Genomic DNA, 17,830 nt, shown 5'->3' on the forward strand with positions numbered 1-17,830 from the left:
CATAAGCAAAGGCCTGAAGATGGGAAATAACATGGTGTGATAAGGAAGTACAAGCAGTTTATTTCTCATAATGTTACGTGTGATAAGAAGACTAAAAGGCATGCCCGCCATGCCGAGGAGCCTGGTCTTAATCTTTAGGTGAAGGTTCTCCAGCCAGAAAATGAAATTGTGAGGTCTGTATGTATGTAGATCACTCAGGCTACTCAGTGAAGGATAAATTTGAAGAGGCAGGAAACTCAAGCTATTGCAGTGATCAAAGAGAGATATTAAAGAAAGCACATCAAGAGAACATGATCTGGAGAAGTAATAGTATAGAAGTTTGAGAGAACAGTGTTAAAAATTTTTTGGAGGTAAGATCTGTATGAATCAGAAATTGTGAGCGAAGTAGAAAAAATATCACTTGGATCATTAAAAAGTTTTGGGGGAGTTTTCCTTCAATATAGACCAATTTACTGCCTAAATTTCTGGTAACATTGTATTGGGCACTAATTCCTGCTACCTGTCTCATTCATAGCCCCTACTTATTGCTCAAACCTCCCACTTAGTACCAGGTGACTGTGCCCCATCATCCCCTTGGCAACAGCTATTTTGACTAGGCTGCATGGTAGGGAGAGGAACTGAACAGTCAATGCATAAACCTAGCAAGATCCTATGACGTATCCAGTACCAAAAAATGAACTGAGCCAATCAGATTTTCTCTCTCATGAATTTGAACCAAGAAATCCCAAAAGAATAGGTCATTTAACAGTGGAAGCCAAGGCTAAAACTTCATGTCAAAGAGACAGGCTAGATGCCTTATGAAATTCTAAGAACTGAATAAGAAATATGGAAAGAAGCAGGCACTCCACAAGAGAGTGACACTATAGTTCCAGAGAGAGGGAAAAAGAATAAGGTGATATGCTAGAACTTCCTTGGTTTCTGTGCCTGGCATATAATAAAGACTAAATAAACTTTTTGTTGTTATATGGAGGAATAAATAAATGAACACACAAATTAAATGAATGAAGATGACTTTCTAGTGCCAGTTTTTATAAAGCAAAATTTTGTACAGCCTTGTCTTCTACTTCCTCAGAAATTCCTATCCTCCTTATTGTTCCATTTCTATTCCTACACTACACTCACCTCCACTGCATCACATTTCATGAAGTTCCTTGAACATCTGTATTCTTTTCAAACTAAAAAGCTGAGCTAAATGACTGCCAACTTTGTTGCAATTTTTTCAGTATCTCTGTTTTCCAAAAGGTCAGAAATTCTCAGTATGTACCCATACCAGTGGTGGATAAATTTTTGGACTCAAAATCAAACAGCCTTTACAAGTATTAACAGATGTATAGCCTGAAGACTTTCTGCAGTTTTGAATCACTCAAAATTTGGAGGCTGCACCCCTTCTAGAATCACTCTTGTCCTGAAACCATCTGTGCCCTCTGCACGTATCAAGTCTGTGAAGGCATCTTTGGGTAGCTCTCCAGGCTGCTGCTGTTTTATACTTTTCCTAGACCAGGTGTTTTGTTTGAATCAGAGCCTAAGTGGAGTGAGGAATGATGATAGTACCTGGTCATCACTACAGCAAGACTTCCTGTACTCCAGCTCTGAAACTTTGCCACATTTATTTTAGAATAACACAGCAAAGTATCTGAGCTAGTGGCAGAGACCTCAAGCACAGAGACTCCAAACTACAGTAGAAAAGTATTTTGTACCTCCACAAATCCTAAAAAGTATTTGGGGCTTCCCTGGTGGGGCAGTGGTTAAGAATCTGCCTGCCAATGCAGGGGACACGGGTTCGAGTCCTGGTGCAGGAAGATCCCACATGCCGCGGAGTAACTAAGCCTGTGCACCACAACTACTGAGCCTGCGCTCTAGAGCCCGTGAGCCACAACTACTGAGCCCGTGTGACACAACTACTGAAGCCCACGCTCCTAGAGCCTGTGCTCCGCAACAAGAGAGGCCACCGCAATGAGAAGCCCGTGCGCCGCAACTGGAGAAAAGCCCTCACGCAGTGATGAAGACCCAACGCAGCCAAAAAAAAATAAAAAAAAAAAAAAAAAAAGTATTTGTATCCCCTTTTGCACCACTGAGTTGAATAGAGGAATAAAGAAAAGTTTTTTCTTTAAAAAAAACTTTTAAAAACTCTTAAAAAGCAAGGAGATGTTTTCTCACTTCTGCTCCTTAGAATTGCATACTGCTACACATTCTGCTTGAAGGAGGAAATTAGACAGATGAAGAAGGAAACAGAGGTGATTAGCCTGTCACTGGAAAGGAATATTAAAGGATGGGAAAACAGAACACATTTGTCAGTTCCTTACATAACCAGGTGAAATAATTACATTTAATTGTTTCTGAATTATTTAACTATGACATACCCCCAAATCCTTAAGAAAGCCACATTTGTCCCTGAGGAGAGTATTTCAGTCCAATGTAAACTCTTGTTTATTTTTCTTGTACAGAGGCTTTTTAAAAAGTAATTTACTATCTCTTTAGGAACTCATTGCGCTGGACCAGTGTTTAGGTGTGTTTATTTCTGCCACCCCTAACCGCAACACCAACTTTTCTCCAGCACACAGAGCTTCTCTTTTCTTTCTCTTTAATAAAATACTGAATGTTCTGAACCATAATATTTGTCCCTACTTCCTTCCTTGACCACAGATGGGTAGATGGAAGATTGCTGTTTCAAGTAAAACAGACAACCACAGAAAAGAAAATTACTCTTAACATTTTTATTTTTTAAAACCACCTACCATGAAATTCATTTTCTAAAATGAGCAGAGATGGTCATGTGGCTCATTTGTTTACTAGGTATGTGACAATTACACTTAACCTCTCTGAGCCTTAGTTTTCTAAACTGAAAAATGAGGATAACAATACTTCCTATTTCATAAGGTTACTGTAAAATGTGACAGCAATAATATGAAGTGTTAGAAGAGTTCCTTGCATATTATTAGCTATTATTTTTATGGGGCCACAAGAGTAGTGACCACCAATAATAGCACCAAGAAAAGGGGAAGGAGTGGTATTTTAGTACTGAGTTGAAAGTTCATGTTTAAACTTTTAAAATTCTAGACTCTGGGCTTCATCACAGGGGTCGGCATGAAATTAAATCTATGTCAGTGTAATAGAAAACCTCACTTGCCAAAAAAACAATAGTTGATAAAAAAAGTTGGGTATCGGCATATATGATAAATTGAGAAGATCAATATGAGCTCATAACTTTTATTAAAAAGAACTATCTTTTCCACCTCTGCCTCTAAAATTATCAGCATTTTTGCCTACCAGTAACTCTCCTGTGTACCTAGAATTAACATTAAAGATTTCCTATTAAAGTGAACATTTTTATAATTATGATTATTTTTTATATACTTTATATTAATTTTTCTTTTGCATATTCTCACTTCCTTTCACAGACTCACATTTTACATCAATTCTTAAAATAATAATAATTATTATTGTTATTTTGCTGCTTGAGCAATGGGAACATTTAAGGGACTAAAGACTTTTGGTTTTTGTATTACTCCCCAATAAAATTAACCAGGAAATCTTGGAAGAAAGTAAACAGCATGAGGCCACTTTTAAAAAATTTTTTCCAAATTTCTACTTATTGCTCAAAGTACAAAAGAAGCATTCCAGGTGCATAGGTTAGTGGCTGGGGTGTTAGTAAATGACTGACCTAAAGGTCTAAAAAAGCCTGGCCCTCTTGCCTCAAGTTGGGAAAACTGTCAGTGTGATTTATATTCCAGAGGACCCAGCCCCATTCTTAAGTCAGACTTAACCTGCGACCGCATCATTGCATGCTCTTTCCCCTTCCCTATCCTGCTTCCTTCTCTCTTTTTTTTTAACTTGTATTTATTATAGAAAAATCCAACAGATTTTATTACATTTGAAAACTTTGCCATGAACTTCTATGTTATTGTATCCATAGAAATCTAATCTATTTAATGTCCTAAAGGCTAAATTTGTAAAACTGAGCTATATTTCTTCTATTTTTTTATTCCATTAAAGAGTCAAAATTAAATGGTCTACTCTTTTTTGATGTTAGAAGAAACTGTTCTTTGTTAACATATGATTTAAAATACACATTTATAAACAGTGATTGTGTTGAAATTCAAATCTTTAGATTGTTTTGTACTCATGATAGTTGTTCAAAACGTTTCCACAGGACTTACATGCTATTTTAGTACTGATCGCTGGTTGGTTTTCAGAATGGGTTCAGGTTTCCTCCAAGCTAACCTAAAAGTCACAGAATTCTGGTAGCCCCTTGCTTAAACATGCATCATTTATAATGATTTTCCACATGATTATCCCAAATAGTCATGGAAGAGCACAATTTTAGGTGCAAGTTTTCTTTAGAAAATGCTGAAATCTCTGCCCCCACTCAGTAAAAATGCTTCATCATTTGTATTGTTAAGCACATAGCAGAGCAGAGACTCACAGTTGGAAATGCCACAGGAACCAGTGCCTGGGTAGGAAAAACATAACAGTAATTGACAAATTGCTGGAGGCTCATTACAGACAACTCTGAGAGTTAAAAACTCCAAAGAAATTCACTCATGGAGGGTACCCACATACTGTGAGATTTACCTCTAGGAGTCTGACCAGATTCCCACGTATATACTGGAGGGAAATCCCCTTGGTCTTCCTTCAGGGGGAGAGGAAAAGGAACCATTTTAAATACACCAGAGCACTGCCCTTCTATCTCTTTTAAGTTTCTTCCGGAAGTACACTCCCTCAATAAATCACCTGCATCTGAATCCTTGTCTCAGCTTCTGCTCCTAGAGAACCTCAGAATGTGTTAGGAATGGGCTAGGACGCGGACTCTAAGGATGGTATTCACGAGCTGAATCACCTGCTGGCCAGCTGCCAATGAGGACCTCACCGCTGTGGGTAGGTAGAGTATTGGTAGTCCTGGTATCCTGAAGCAGTAAAATCATTAAGGCTTCCCAATTGTGGCTAATTGGGATACGATCTGGATGAAGATGCACCGGCTTGTTCAATATCTCTGGCATTTGAGAGGTACGGGAGAAGTAGTAGTTACAAGGATTGTGGAATTGCCTAGTTGTTGCTGAACACCATCAATGTTTTGAAGTGAAAAAAGAAAATGATAGGCTAAAGATGACCACTCATCAATTCAAAGCAAAGTGTGAATACTAAAGATCCTATTAGGTAGCACTTAAAGAAGTCATCATTGGTTGAGGACCTCATCTTAAGAGTAGAATTTTAGAAAATATTGCATTTTCAACCCTAGAAAGTTTCCTATGCCAAAATCAGGGCCCTGATATGGAAAGAATGAGACCCTGAGACTTGAGTTAAGGATTCTGGGTAGATCCAGCTGAGAACTTTGAACCCCTGATATATCTGAACCCTCTGAGCCTACAGATGTGCCCCATTCATTCTTGTTAGAAGATGAGCACTGCTCTGCTTGAAGAATATGCAGATGTTTCAAATAGACAGGCGACTTACAAAACAATGCTTACCCTTCTTGGGATCTGCCACCAACTTATGTCCAGATCAACAACTGGAGTAAAATCTCAACATAATTAGGGAGTGTCGGGTTTGCTAAGGCAGAAGAGAAATGAGCAACAGATGAGCTGTAGCATCTCAATAACATACAGTGACCAAAAACCGGGACCATATCCATGGAAGTAGATGCTGAGGATGCTGAATCACAGGGAACAGAATACAAAGCAGACTGAAGAAGGGTCTGTTGATATAGAGGCACTCTTCTATAACATTGGAATTAACACCCTGGCAAGGATCTTGACATCCAGTTCTAGTAAGTTTCTCGGATGGTTCTCTAGAAGCTTTGAAAAAGCAACGGCCTATGTTAAATGAAGTGGAAAATTCAACAGCTAATTATATTGCCTGGTATGGCCCTGAAGACATGCTATTTACCAAAGCAATACAAAATGCAATGGTGAAGACGGGCTGCAGCAGCAGGGAGATGCTCAGTAGTGCCTGTTCTCTGTAAGAAGAGGCTGACAGTAAGAAATTTTGTAACACAACTAGGCTCCCTAATAGTGATGGTATAATCCTGGAATAGCAGAGGCCAGGTGGCAGCACCTAACTGTCAGAAGCAAGGTGGGTGTAATTATTCTCTTGGGTAGCAAGGCAACTAGGGAAGCCCAACCCACAGTAATTTATAGAACATGATGTATCCAGGAGCTAGATAGGGATCCAACAAAGTATTACTCACTATAAACAATCAATCAGGGACATATATTACTGGATCAGCAAAAGATTGGGGTCAGCTGCCCCAGTAGGAAGAAATAATCCCTTATCTAGTTTCCAGATCTAAGACAGTTCTCAGACTCAGAACCCATCAATTAGGGAGGCCAGATCCCTTGAAGAAGGACACTGCAATACAACAGCAAATGTGTACCACAGTGATTCCCCAGTCCTCCCCCACAAAGACTTTTCTCAGGTAACTGAGGAAAGGGAATACATACAAGTTTTTGAGGGATGTTGGATGTAAGGTCTGAATGAACAGAGTTGAATACCCCATGGCCCAAAATGTTACCACAACACCTCTGTTAGAATAAGGAATAGAATTCTGTTAGAGTAAGGAAATCAGATAAAAAATGGAATCTTGGGCTTCCCTGGTGGCGCAGTGGTTGAGAATCTGCCTGCCAATGCAGGGGACACGGGTTCGAGCCCTGGTCTGGGAAGATCCCACATGCCGCGGAGCAACTAAGCCCGTGTGCCACAACTACTGAGCTTGCGCGTCTGGAGCCTGTGCTCCAGAGGGCTGGATAGTGAGAGGCCCGCGCACCGCGATGAAGAGTGGCCCCCGCTTGCCGCAACTAGAGAAAGCCCTGGCACAGAAACGAAGACCCAACACAGCCAAAAAATAAATAAATAAATAAAGTGAAATTCTTAAAAAAAAAAAGGAATCTTGGCCCAAGTCCATCTCATAGTGCCTCCATTGGTTCCAAGAATAAAAATAAATATAAAATGATCTAATGGTCATTTCCCTGGTATCTAAACACATAATTGGAGTGGACATCCTCAGCAATTGGCAGAACCCTCACATTGGTTTCCTGACCTATGAAAGAAAAACCATTATAATAGAAAAGGCCAAGCGGAAACCCCTGATATTGCCCTCCCCATCCTTGGAAGACTGTAAAATCAAGAACAATACCGCTCTAGTGGGAATGGCAGAGATTAGTACCATCCTCAAAGACTTAAATGATGAAGGCTTGAAGGTACCCATTTTCTTTTCTGGTTTTGTTTTTTGTTTTTTTTGTTTTAAACATCTTTATTAGAGTATAATTGCTTTACAATGGTGTGTCAGTTTCTACTTTATAACAAAGTGAATCAGTTATACATATACATATGTCCCCATATCTCTTCCCTCTTGCATCTCCCTCCTTCCCACCCTCCCTATCCCACCCCTCTAGGTGATCACAAAGCACCGAGCTGATCTCCCTGTGCTATGCGGCTGCTTCCCACTAGTTATCTATTTTACATTTGGTAGTGTATATATGTCCATGCCACTCTCTCACTTTGTCCCAGATTACCCTTCCCCCTCCCCGTATCCTCAAGTCCATTCTCTAGTAGGTCTGCATTTTTATTCCCATCTTGCCCCTAGGTTCTTCTGACCATTTTCTTTTTTTTTTAGATTCCATATTTATGTGTTAGCATATGGTATTTGTTTTTCTCTTTCTGACTTACTTCACTCTGTATGACGGTCTCTAGGTTCATCCACCTCACTACAAATAATTCAGTTTCGTTCCTTTTTATGGCTGAGTAATATTCCATTGTGTAGATATGCCACATCTTCTTTACCCATTCATCTGCTGATGGACACTTAGGTTGCTTCCATGTCCTGGCTATTGTAAATAGAGCTGCAATGAACATTTTGGTACATGACTCTTTTTGAATTATGGTTTTCTCAGGGCATATGCCCAGCAGTGGGATCGCTGGGTCATATGGTAGGTCTATTTGTAGTTTTTTAAGGAACCTCCATACTGTTCTCCACAGTGGCTATATCAATTTACATTCTCACTAACAGTACAAGAGGGTTCCCTTTTCTCCACACCCTCTCCAGCATTTATTGTTTGTAGATTTTTTGATGATGACCATTCTGATGGGTGTGAGATGATATCTCATTGTAGTTTTGATTTGCATTTCTCTAATGATTAATGATGTTGAGCATTCTTTCATGTGTTTGTTGGCAATCTGTATATCTTCTTTGGAGAAATGTCTATTTAGGCCTTCTGCCCATTTTTGGATTGGGTTGTTTGTTTTTTTGATATTGAGCTGCATGAGTTGCTTGTATGTTTTGGAGATTAATCCTTTGTCAGTTGCTTCATTTGCAAATACTTTCTTCCATTCTGAGGGTTGTCTTTTCGTCTTGTTTATGGTTTCCTTTGCTGTGCAAAAGCTTTTAAGTTTCATTAGGTCCCATTTGTTTATTTGTGTTTTTATTTCCATTTCTCTAGGAGGTGGGTCAAAAAGGATCTTGCTGTAATTTATGTCATAGAGTGTTCTGCCTATGTTTTCCTCTAAGAGTTTGATGGTGTCTGGCCTTACATTTAGGTCTTTAATCCATTTTGAGTTTATTGTTGTGTATGGTGTTAGGGAGTGTTCTAATTTCATTCTTTTACATGTAGCTGTCCAGTTTTCCCAGCACCACTTATTGAAGAGGCTGTCTTTTCTCCACTGTATATTCTTGCCTCCTTTATCAAAGATAAGGTGACCATATGTGCGTGGGTTTAACTCTGGGCTTTCTATCCTGTTCCATTTATCTATATTTCTGTTTTTGTGCCAGTACCATACTGTCTTGATTACTGTAGCTTTGTAGTATAGTCTGAAGTCAGGGAGCCTGATTCCTCCAGCTCCGTTTTTCTTTCACAAGATTGCTTTGGCTATACGGGGTCTTTTGTGTTTCCATACAAATTGTGAAATTTTTTGTTCTAGTTCTGTGAAAAATGCCAGTGGGTAGTGTTGTATGAAAGTAGAGAAGGTTAGCACTCCCCTTGAAGGTACCCTTTATATTCATCTGTAACTGCCCTGTCTGGCCTCTAAAATACAAGGAGGATAATATCTTGAATTTAACTAAGTAGCAATCCTAATTGTAGCTACTGTAATGGATGTGATATCATTGTTATAGCAGATTAGCACAGCCCTTAATAAGTGGTATGTGGCTATTAATCTGACAAATGTGTTGTTTTCAATACCTAGAAGCAGAAGGAGATTAAGCACTTTGCTTTTACATGGAATGGACAATAGTATACATTAATGGTCTTGCTCCAGGGTTAACTCTCCTATACTCCATTAAAACATAGTGGAAAATACCTGGACCATCTGGATTTCCCGTGGAACACGACACTGTTCTATGACATTAGAAATTTCATGTTAGTTGAACTTACTGCATAAGAAACTGGCAAGTACTCTGTATACCTTGGTAAGACACATGCACTCCAGAGTATAGGAGACAAACCCTACGAAAATTCAGGCCTACCCATGTGAGTGAAGTTTTTAGGGTCTGGGGCTTGCTGAGACATCACCTCCAAATTAATATTGAGATCTATTTCAGGTATGGGTTTAATTTTCCTGCCCAAAGTGCCTCAGACAACACCACTATACAAAGGATCACTGTCTCAGATGAAGTGAGCATTTTTACAGAAGAGATGTGGTGATGGACCCAGAACCATGAGAGTCACTGGTCCTATCACATACTGTATCCCTCCAAACCTGCAGGCCTGATAGAGAAGTAGAACAGACTTATGAAAGCACAGCATCACATATGCATGGGCATGATTCTTCAGGATAGGGTTCACACAAATCAATAGCCATTGTATGGGGATATTTTCCAAACCTGGGAACCCAGGTTGTGGAAGTAGGAGTAGCTTTCTCTACTAGCGCCCCAAGTGATTTCTGTCACTGCAACTTCATGCTCTGCAGGCCTAGAGGTTCTAGTTTGCATAGGGGAAATGCTTCCAAATAGGAACACAGTCATAACAGTCTCATTAAATTTTACTATGAGGCTACTGCCTGCTCATTTTGGATTCCTTGTGCCAAGAGGCTGGCTGTCAAGGAAAAGAGTCCCTGTACTGGCGGGGTAATTGACTTGGATGAGGTAGAATTCCGTTACACGATGCGGGGGAAGGAAGACTATTCTGCACTTAGCTGGTCCACTGGAATGCCCCTTGATAACTTCCCTAGGCAATTTTGATAGCAAATGGACAAAGCCTAAGCATCCACAGCCTACGACAGACATGGTAACTCAGGACTTAATCCCTCAAGGAAGAGAGTCTGGATAGCCCCACCAGACAAGTCACCTAGCCCAGCAGAAGGGCTAGTTGAATGTTAAGGGGATATAGGATCTGTGGAAAAGGAGAGACATGATGAGTTTCAAGGTCAAATGCAATGTCAGGATTTGGAATTTTTCCTACTAACCCTGTTGTAAATTTCTCCAGGAAAAAAAAAAGAGTAACCAGAATCCAGGATAAGCTGTCTCTACATGAAGTGAAGTTATGTTTCTCAGAATGTTTCTGAGACTACACTCCTTTAAACCTCCCACGTGCACATCTCCATCTCAGTCTGTTTCTCAGAAAACCTAACTTAAGACAATATCATACCCACTGAACAAGTTGAGATCATGAGGATATGATGCATAATTTAGCACTGCTATAAACTAACAGACAACAAGGGTTCTGAGGAGAAAAGAAAGTACTCCAACTATACAACCACACATGGGAAGCCGTGATGGCTCTGAACTGGTGGTACTCAGGTCAAATCCAAATTAATCTTCATAAATATAAAGAAATGGATCCTAAGTTGTGGTAGTGGTGTTAAGTGAAACACAAAGTTGAATCTCTGTAACCTAAATGGCCGTATCTTGTGATATAATCACAAGACATAATACAGTATTTTGAATTCAAACTTATCTGAATTAAGTAATATTCCTAAACTGCAAAGCAAGTATGAATCACTGACATTTGAATACACAGCGTTCTTTCTCACACTGTTTATATCTTTTAAGCACATTATCATAATAAACATATAGTTGAGTGGCAACTGAACCAAGTATAAATTCAATGTTCAAATGAGACTGAAATAAAGCATCTCCCTGAAGAACAGCAAAAACCTGGAACCAAACTAAGTGTCCAACTAGAGAATTAGTTTAATAAGTCATGGTATAGTATATCATAATTAGTGATGATATGAGTAGATTTATATTTATTGACATAGAAAGATGTGATGTATGGTATTAGTAAGTGTCAAAGCAGGCTGCAAGTTAATATTGTAGAATACCTTATTATTATTTTTTTTGTCTGCGTTGGGTCTTAGTTGCTGTTTGTGGGCTTTCTCTAGTTGAGGCGAGTGGGGACTACTCTTTGTTGCGGCGTGCAGGCTTCTCGTTGCGGTGGCTTCTCTTGTTGCAGAGCACAGGCTCTAGGTGCACAGGCTTCAGTAGTTGCAGCACACGGGCTCAGTAGTTGTGGCACGTGGGCCCTAGAGCATGCAGGCTTCAGTAGTTGTGGTGCATGGGCTCAGTAGTTGGGGTCGTGGGCTCTAGGGCATGCGGGCTTCAGTAGTTGTGGCTGGAGGCTCTAGAGTGCAGGCTCAGTAGTTGTGGCACACGGGTTTAAGTTGCTCTGCGGCATGTGGGATCTTCCCAGACCAGGGATCTTTCCCGTGTCCCCTGCACTGGCAGGTGTATTCTTAACCACTGCACCACCACGGAAGTCCAGAATGACCTTATTTATGATAACTTATAGTCATATAAATATATATATATATATAGAAAAATTCTGAATAGAATTACATCAAAATTTTATTCATTAATAATTATAGTTATAATTATTTTGATTATTATCCCAGATGCTGCCAGTGTCCCATGTAGTACTGCAGCCAACTTCTAATGGCTTCCTCTGTGTCTGACAGCTTTTTATTCCAGAACTGTGGAAGACAGCTTGTCTGGCAGTGGGCTGAAAATGCTGAGGTAGTAGCTCACCCTTGAGGTGACCTCATTCTGAGGCATTTTTTTTACAGCATTTCTCAGTATTTCTCCATGAGATTTCTCTTTAGTAGCCCACTGTGATATCTGGCTTAATAACACACCCTCACTGGTTGGATTCTCTTCGTTATATTACTCCTCCATTCCCATAAGTATTCTGCATTTCTGAAATAATCTGCTTACACTCAAATCCTTGTTTCATCTGTTTCTGGGCATACTCATAGTAAGATATCTATCTGTAATTTTCAAATACTTCTACTAAAGCTCAGATGATTTACGTAAAAAGTTAATAAAAGTTTAAAAAACATTTTATATATGATGTTTTATAAGTCAGATGTAAAAAAACATAAACAGAAGAAAAGTTAAAGAGTTCTTTCTGTGTTCTTCAATAAAGATATTTGTCTATAAGTGTTCATTTTAAAGCTGTGAAGGGGGCATGAAAACTACTTTCAAATATTTAAAGGGCTAATAAGTAAAAGAAAAACTGATGTATTCATCATGATACTAAAGAAACCATAGAAAAAGAGGCTAGTGGAAGTCACAAGGAGAAGAATTTCTACTTAAATAAGAACTGTCTGGCAGTTAAAGCTGCTTCAAACTGGAATAAACTGTCTCTGGGAAAAGAGCATTTTTGTCAGTGACAAGTGCCAGACTGTGAGCAGAACCTGGCTGACTCTTGACAAGGACAGTTGGCTGGAAGGATCTTTAACATCCCTCTCAACTTGGAGAGTCTCTAATTCTGAGCCTAATTAATCAAACTATGTGGATATCTGGGAATCATTTATGCTTTCTTACTAATGATACTAGGAGTACTGGATTATTTGGGACCATATGTTCATTCCTAGACCTTCAAATGTGAGATAAGGGATCACTGTAGCACCTTGTACAAATGGTAAATACACATTCACAAAACATAGAAGTGGAAAAAGATTTAGGAGTCTGGATAAATCACAAAATGTGGATCCAAAAATGTTAATTTAAAAATTGACATTATTGACACTGACTTTAGTCAGACCATGAAATAGGTCTTGTTTCATACAATTTTCCAGCATTTGAAATATGTAAGCCAGAGACCACCAAGAAGTGGTCAGTTTGAATAAACAGGAAAATTAATTGTGCATCCTTAAAACAAAAGGAAACACACTTTTCCCATGGCCTGCATTATGAGAGAGTGAAGAAATGGAAATAAAGATTCAATGTGTAGAGACTGGTTCAACATGGTGGAGTACAAGGGCATGCGCTCACTCCCTCTTGCAAGGGCACCAGAATCACAACTAACTGTTGAACAATCATTGGCAGGAAGGCACTGGAACTCATCAAAAAAGATACCACACATCAAAAGGCAAAGGAGAAGCCACAGTGAGACAGTAGGAAGGGTGCAATCACAATAAAATCAAACCCCATAACCGCTGGGTGGGTGATTCACAAACTGGAGAACAATTATACCACAGAAGTCCACCCACTGGAGTGCAGGTTCTGAGCCCCACGTTGTCAGGCTTCCCAACCTGGGGGTCCGGCAATGGGAGGAGGAATCCCCAGAGAATCAGACTTTGAAGCCTAGCGGGATTTGATTGCAGAACTTTGACAGGACTGGGGGAAACAAAGACTCCACTCTTCGAGGGCACACACAAATTGTGTGTGCACCAGGACCCAGGGGAAAGGAGCAGTGACCCCATAGGAGACTGAACCAGACCTACCTGCTAGTGTTGAAGGGTCTCCTGCAGAGGTGGGAGGTGGCTGTGGCTCACCACAGGGGATGGCTGTGGCTCACCATGGGGACAAGGACACTGGCAGAAGAAGTTCTGGGAAGAACTCCTTGGCTTGAGCCTTCCCAGAGTCCGCCATTAGCCCCACCAAAGAGCCTGTACCCTTCAGTGCTGGGTCACCTCAGGCCAAACAACCAACAGGGAGGGAACTCAGCCCCACCCATCAGCAGAGAAGTGGATTAAAGTTTTACTGAGCTCTGCCCACCAGAGCAACACCCAGCTCTACCCACCACCAGTCCCTCCCAAGAGGAAGCTTGCACAAGCCTCTTAGATAGCCTCATCCATCAGAGGGCAGACAGCAGAAGCAAGAAGAGCTACAATCCTGCAGCCTGGGGAACGAAAACCACATTCACAGAAAGATAGACAAGATGAAAAGGCAGAGGACTACGTACCAGATGAAGGAACAAGATAAAACCCCAGAAAAACAATGAAATGAAGTGAAGATAGGCAACCTTCCAGAAAAAAAATTCAGAATAATGATAGTGAAGATGATCCAGGACCTTGGAAAAAGAATGGTGGCAATGATCGAGAAGATGCAAGAAATGTTTAACAAAGACCTAGAAGAATTAAAGAACAAAAAAACAGAGATGAACAATACAATAACTGAAATGAAAAATACACTAGAAGGAATCAATAGCAGAATAACTGAGGCAGAAGAACGGATAAGTGACCTGGAAGACAGAATGGTGGAAATCACTGCTGCAGAACAGAATAAAGAAAAAAGAATGAAAAGAAATGAAGACAGCCTAAGAGACCTCTGGGACAACATTAAATGCACAGACATTCGCATTATAGGGGTCCCAGAAGGAGAAGACAGAGTGAAAGGACCCGAAAAAATATCTGAAGAGACAATAGCTGAAAACTTCTCTAATGTGGGAAATGAAACAGTCAGCCAAGTCCAGGAAGCACAGATAGTCCCAGGCAGGAAAAACCCAAGGACGAACATGCTGAGACACATAGTAATCAAATTGACAAAAATTAAAGACAAAGAAAAAATATTAAAAGCAACAAGGGAAAAACAACAAATAACATACAAGGAAACTCCCATAAGGTTATCACCTGATTTCTCAGCAGAAACTCTACAAGCCAGAAGGGAGTGGCACGATATATTTAAAGTGATGAAAGGGAAGAAGCTACAACCAAGATTACTCTACCTAGCAAGGATCTCATTCAGATTCAATGGAGAAATCAAAAGCTTTACATACAAGCAAAAGCTAAGAGAATTCAGCACCACCAAACCAGCTCTACAACAAGTGCTAAAGGAACTTCTCTAAGTGGGAAACACAAGAGAAGATAAGAACCTACAAAAACAAACCCAAAACAATTAAGAAAATGGTAATACGAACATACATATCAATAAATACCTTAAACGTGAAAGGATTAAATGGTCCAACCAAAAGACACAGGCTAGCTGAATGGATACAAAAAGAAGACTGGTATATATGCTGTCTACAATAGACCCACTTCAGACCTAGGGACACACACAGATTGAAAGTGAGGGGATGGAAAAAGATATTCCATGCAAATGGAAATCAAAAGAAATCTGTAGTAGCAATACTCATATCAGACCAAATAGACTTTAAAATAAAGACTGTTACAAGAGACAAGGAAGGACACTACATAATGATCAAGGGATCAATCCAAGAAGAAGATCTAACAATTATAAATATATATGCACCCAACATAGGAGCACCTCAATACATAAGGCAACTGCTAACAGCTATAAAAGAGGAAATCGACAGTAACATAATTATAGTGGGGGACTTTAACACCTCACTTACACCAATGGACAGATTATCCAGACAGAAAATTAATAAGGAAACAAAAGCTTTAAATGACACAATAAACCAGATAGATTTAATTGATATTTATAGGTCATTCCATCTGAAAACAGCAGATTACACTTTCTTCTCACATGCACATGGATCATTCTCCAGGATAGATCATAACTTGGATCACAAATCAAGCCTTGGTAAATTTAAGAAAATTGAAATCATATGAAGCATCTTTTCTGATCACAACACTATGAGATTAGAAATAAACTACAAGAAAAAAACTATAAAAAACACAAACACATGGAAGCTAAACAATATGCTACTAAGCAACCAATGGATCACTGAAGAAATTAAAGAGGAAATAAAAAAATACCTACAGATGAATGAAAATGATCCAAAACCTGTGGGATGCAGCAAAAGCAATTTTAAGAGGGAAGTTTACAGCAGTACAATCTTACCTCAGGAAACAAGAAAAATCTCACATAAACAACCTAAACTTACACCTAAAGTAACTAGAGAAAGAAGAACAAACAAAACCTAAAGTTAGTAGAAGGAAAGAAATCATAAAGATCAGATCAGAAATAAATGAAATAGAGAGAAAGAAAACAATAGCAAAGATCAAGGAAACTAAAAGTTGGTTCTTTGAAAAGATGAACAAAATTGATAAACCATTAGCCAGACTCATAAAGAAAAAAAGGGAGAGGACTCAAATCAATAAAGTTAGAAATGAAAAAGAAGAAGCTACAACTGACACCACAGAAATACAAAGGATCATAAGAGAATACTACAAGCAACTATATGTCAATAAAATGGACAACCTGGAAGAAATGGACAAATTCTCAGAAAGGTACAGTCTCCAAAGACTGAACCAGGAAGAAATAGAAAATATAAACAGGCCAATCACAAGCACTGAAATTGAAAACTGTGATTAAAAAACTCCTGACAAACAAAGGTCCAGGACCTGATGGCTTCACAGGAGAATTCTATCAAACATTAGGGAAGAGGTAACACCTATCCTTCTGAAACTGTTCCCAAAAACTGCAGAGGAAGGAAAACTCCCAAGTTCATTCTATGAGGCCACCATCACACTGATACCAAAACTAGACAAAGATACCACAAAAAAAGAAAATTACACACCAATATCATTGATGAATATAGATGCAAAAATCTTCAGCAAAATACTAGCAATCCAAATCCAACAATGCATTAAAAGGATCATACACCATGATCAATAGGGATTTCTCCCAGGGATGTCAGGATTTTTCAATATCCACAAATCAATCAGTGTGATACACCACATTAACAAATTGAAGAATAAAAACCATATGATCATCTGGTGGTGGGATGAATTGGGAGATTGGGATTGACTTATATACACTAATATGTATAAAACAGACAACTAATAAGAACCTGCTGTATAAAAAAATAAATAAAATAAAATTCAAAAATTCAAAAAAAACCCCACCATATGATCACTCAATAGACGCAAAAAAAGCTTCTGACAAAATTCAATGACCATTTATGATAAAAACTTTCCAGAAAGTGGGCATAGAGGAAACATACCTCAACATAATAAAGGCCATATATGACAAACCTACAGCTAACATCATACTCAATGGTGAAAAGCTGAATGCATTTCCTCTAAGATCAGGAACAAAACAGGGATGTCCACTTCTGCCACTTTTATTCAACATAGTTTTGGAAGTCCTAGCTATAGCAATCATAGATGAAAAAGAAATAAAAGGAATCCACATTGGAAAAGAGGAAGTTAAACTGTCACTGTTTGCAGATGACATGATCCTATACATGGAAAATCCTAAAGATGCCTCCAGAAAACTATTAGAGCTCATCAATGAATTTGGTAAAGTTGCAGGTTACAAAATTAATACACAGAAATCTGCTGCATTTCTATACACTATCAACAAAAGATCAGAAAGAAATTCAAGAAGCAACCCCATTTACCACTGCATCAGAAAGAATAAAATACCTAGGAATAAACCTATCTAAAGAGACAAGAGACCGGCACTCCAAAAAGTATAAGATGCTGGTGAAAGAAATCAAAGAAGACACTAACAGATGGAAAGATATACCATGTTAATGGATTGGAAGAATCAATATTGTCAAAATTACTACACTACCCAAGGCAATCTACAGATTCAATGCAATCCCTATCAAAATACCAATGGCATTTTTCACAGAAGTAGAACAAAAAAATCTTAAAATTTGTATGGAGACACAAAAGACCCCGAATAGCCAAAGCAGTCTTGAGAAAGAAAAACAGAGCTGGAGGAGTCAGGCTCCCTGACTTCAGACTATACTACAAAGCTGTAGTC

General features: G+C 39.1%; 1 protein-coding gene and 1 pseudogene across 5 annotated transcripts in view; one reads left to right on the top strand and one right to left on the bottom strand.

The window, feature by feature from the left end:
• TEX9 (testis expressed 9) overlaps positions 1–17,830 on the bottom strand; it is a 247,054-nt gene that overhangs the window by 114,759 nt on the left and 114,465 nt on the right. The window lies entirely within an intron of this gene.
• On the top strand, positions 8,935–8,986 carry LOC118891567 (annotated as a pseudogene).

This window comes from Balaenoptera musculus, chromosome 2 (assembly GCF_009873245.2).
Source record: "Balaenoptera musculus isolate JJ_BM4_2016_0621 chromosome 2, mBalMus1.pri.v3, whole genome shotgun sequence".
Classification (NCBI taxonomy): domain Eukaryota; kingdom Metazoa; phylum Chordata; class Mammalia; order Artiodactyla; family Balaenopteridae; genus Balaenoptera; species Balaenoptera musculus.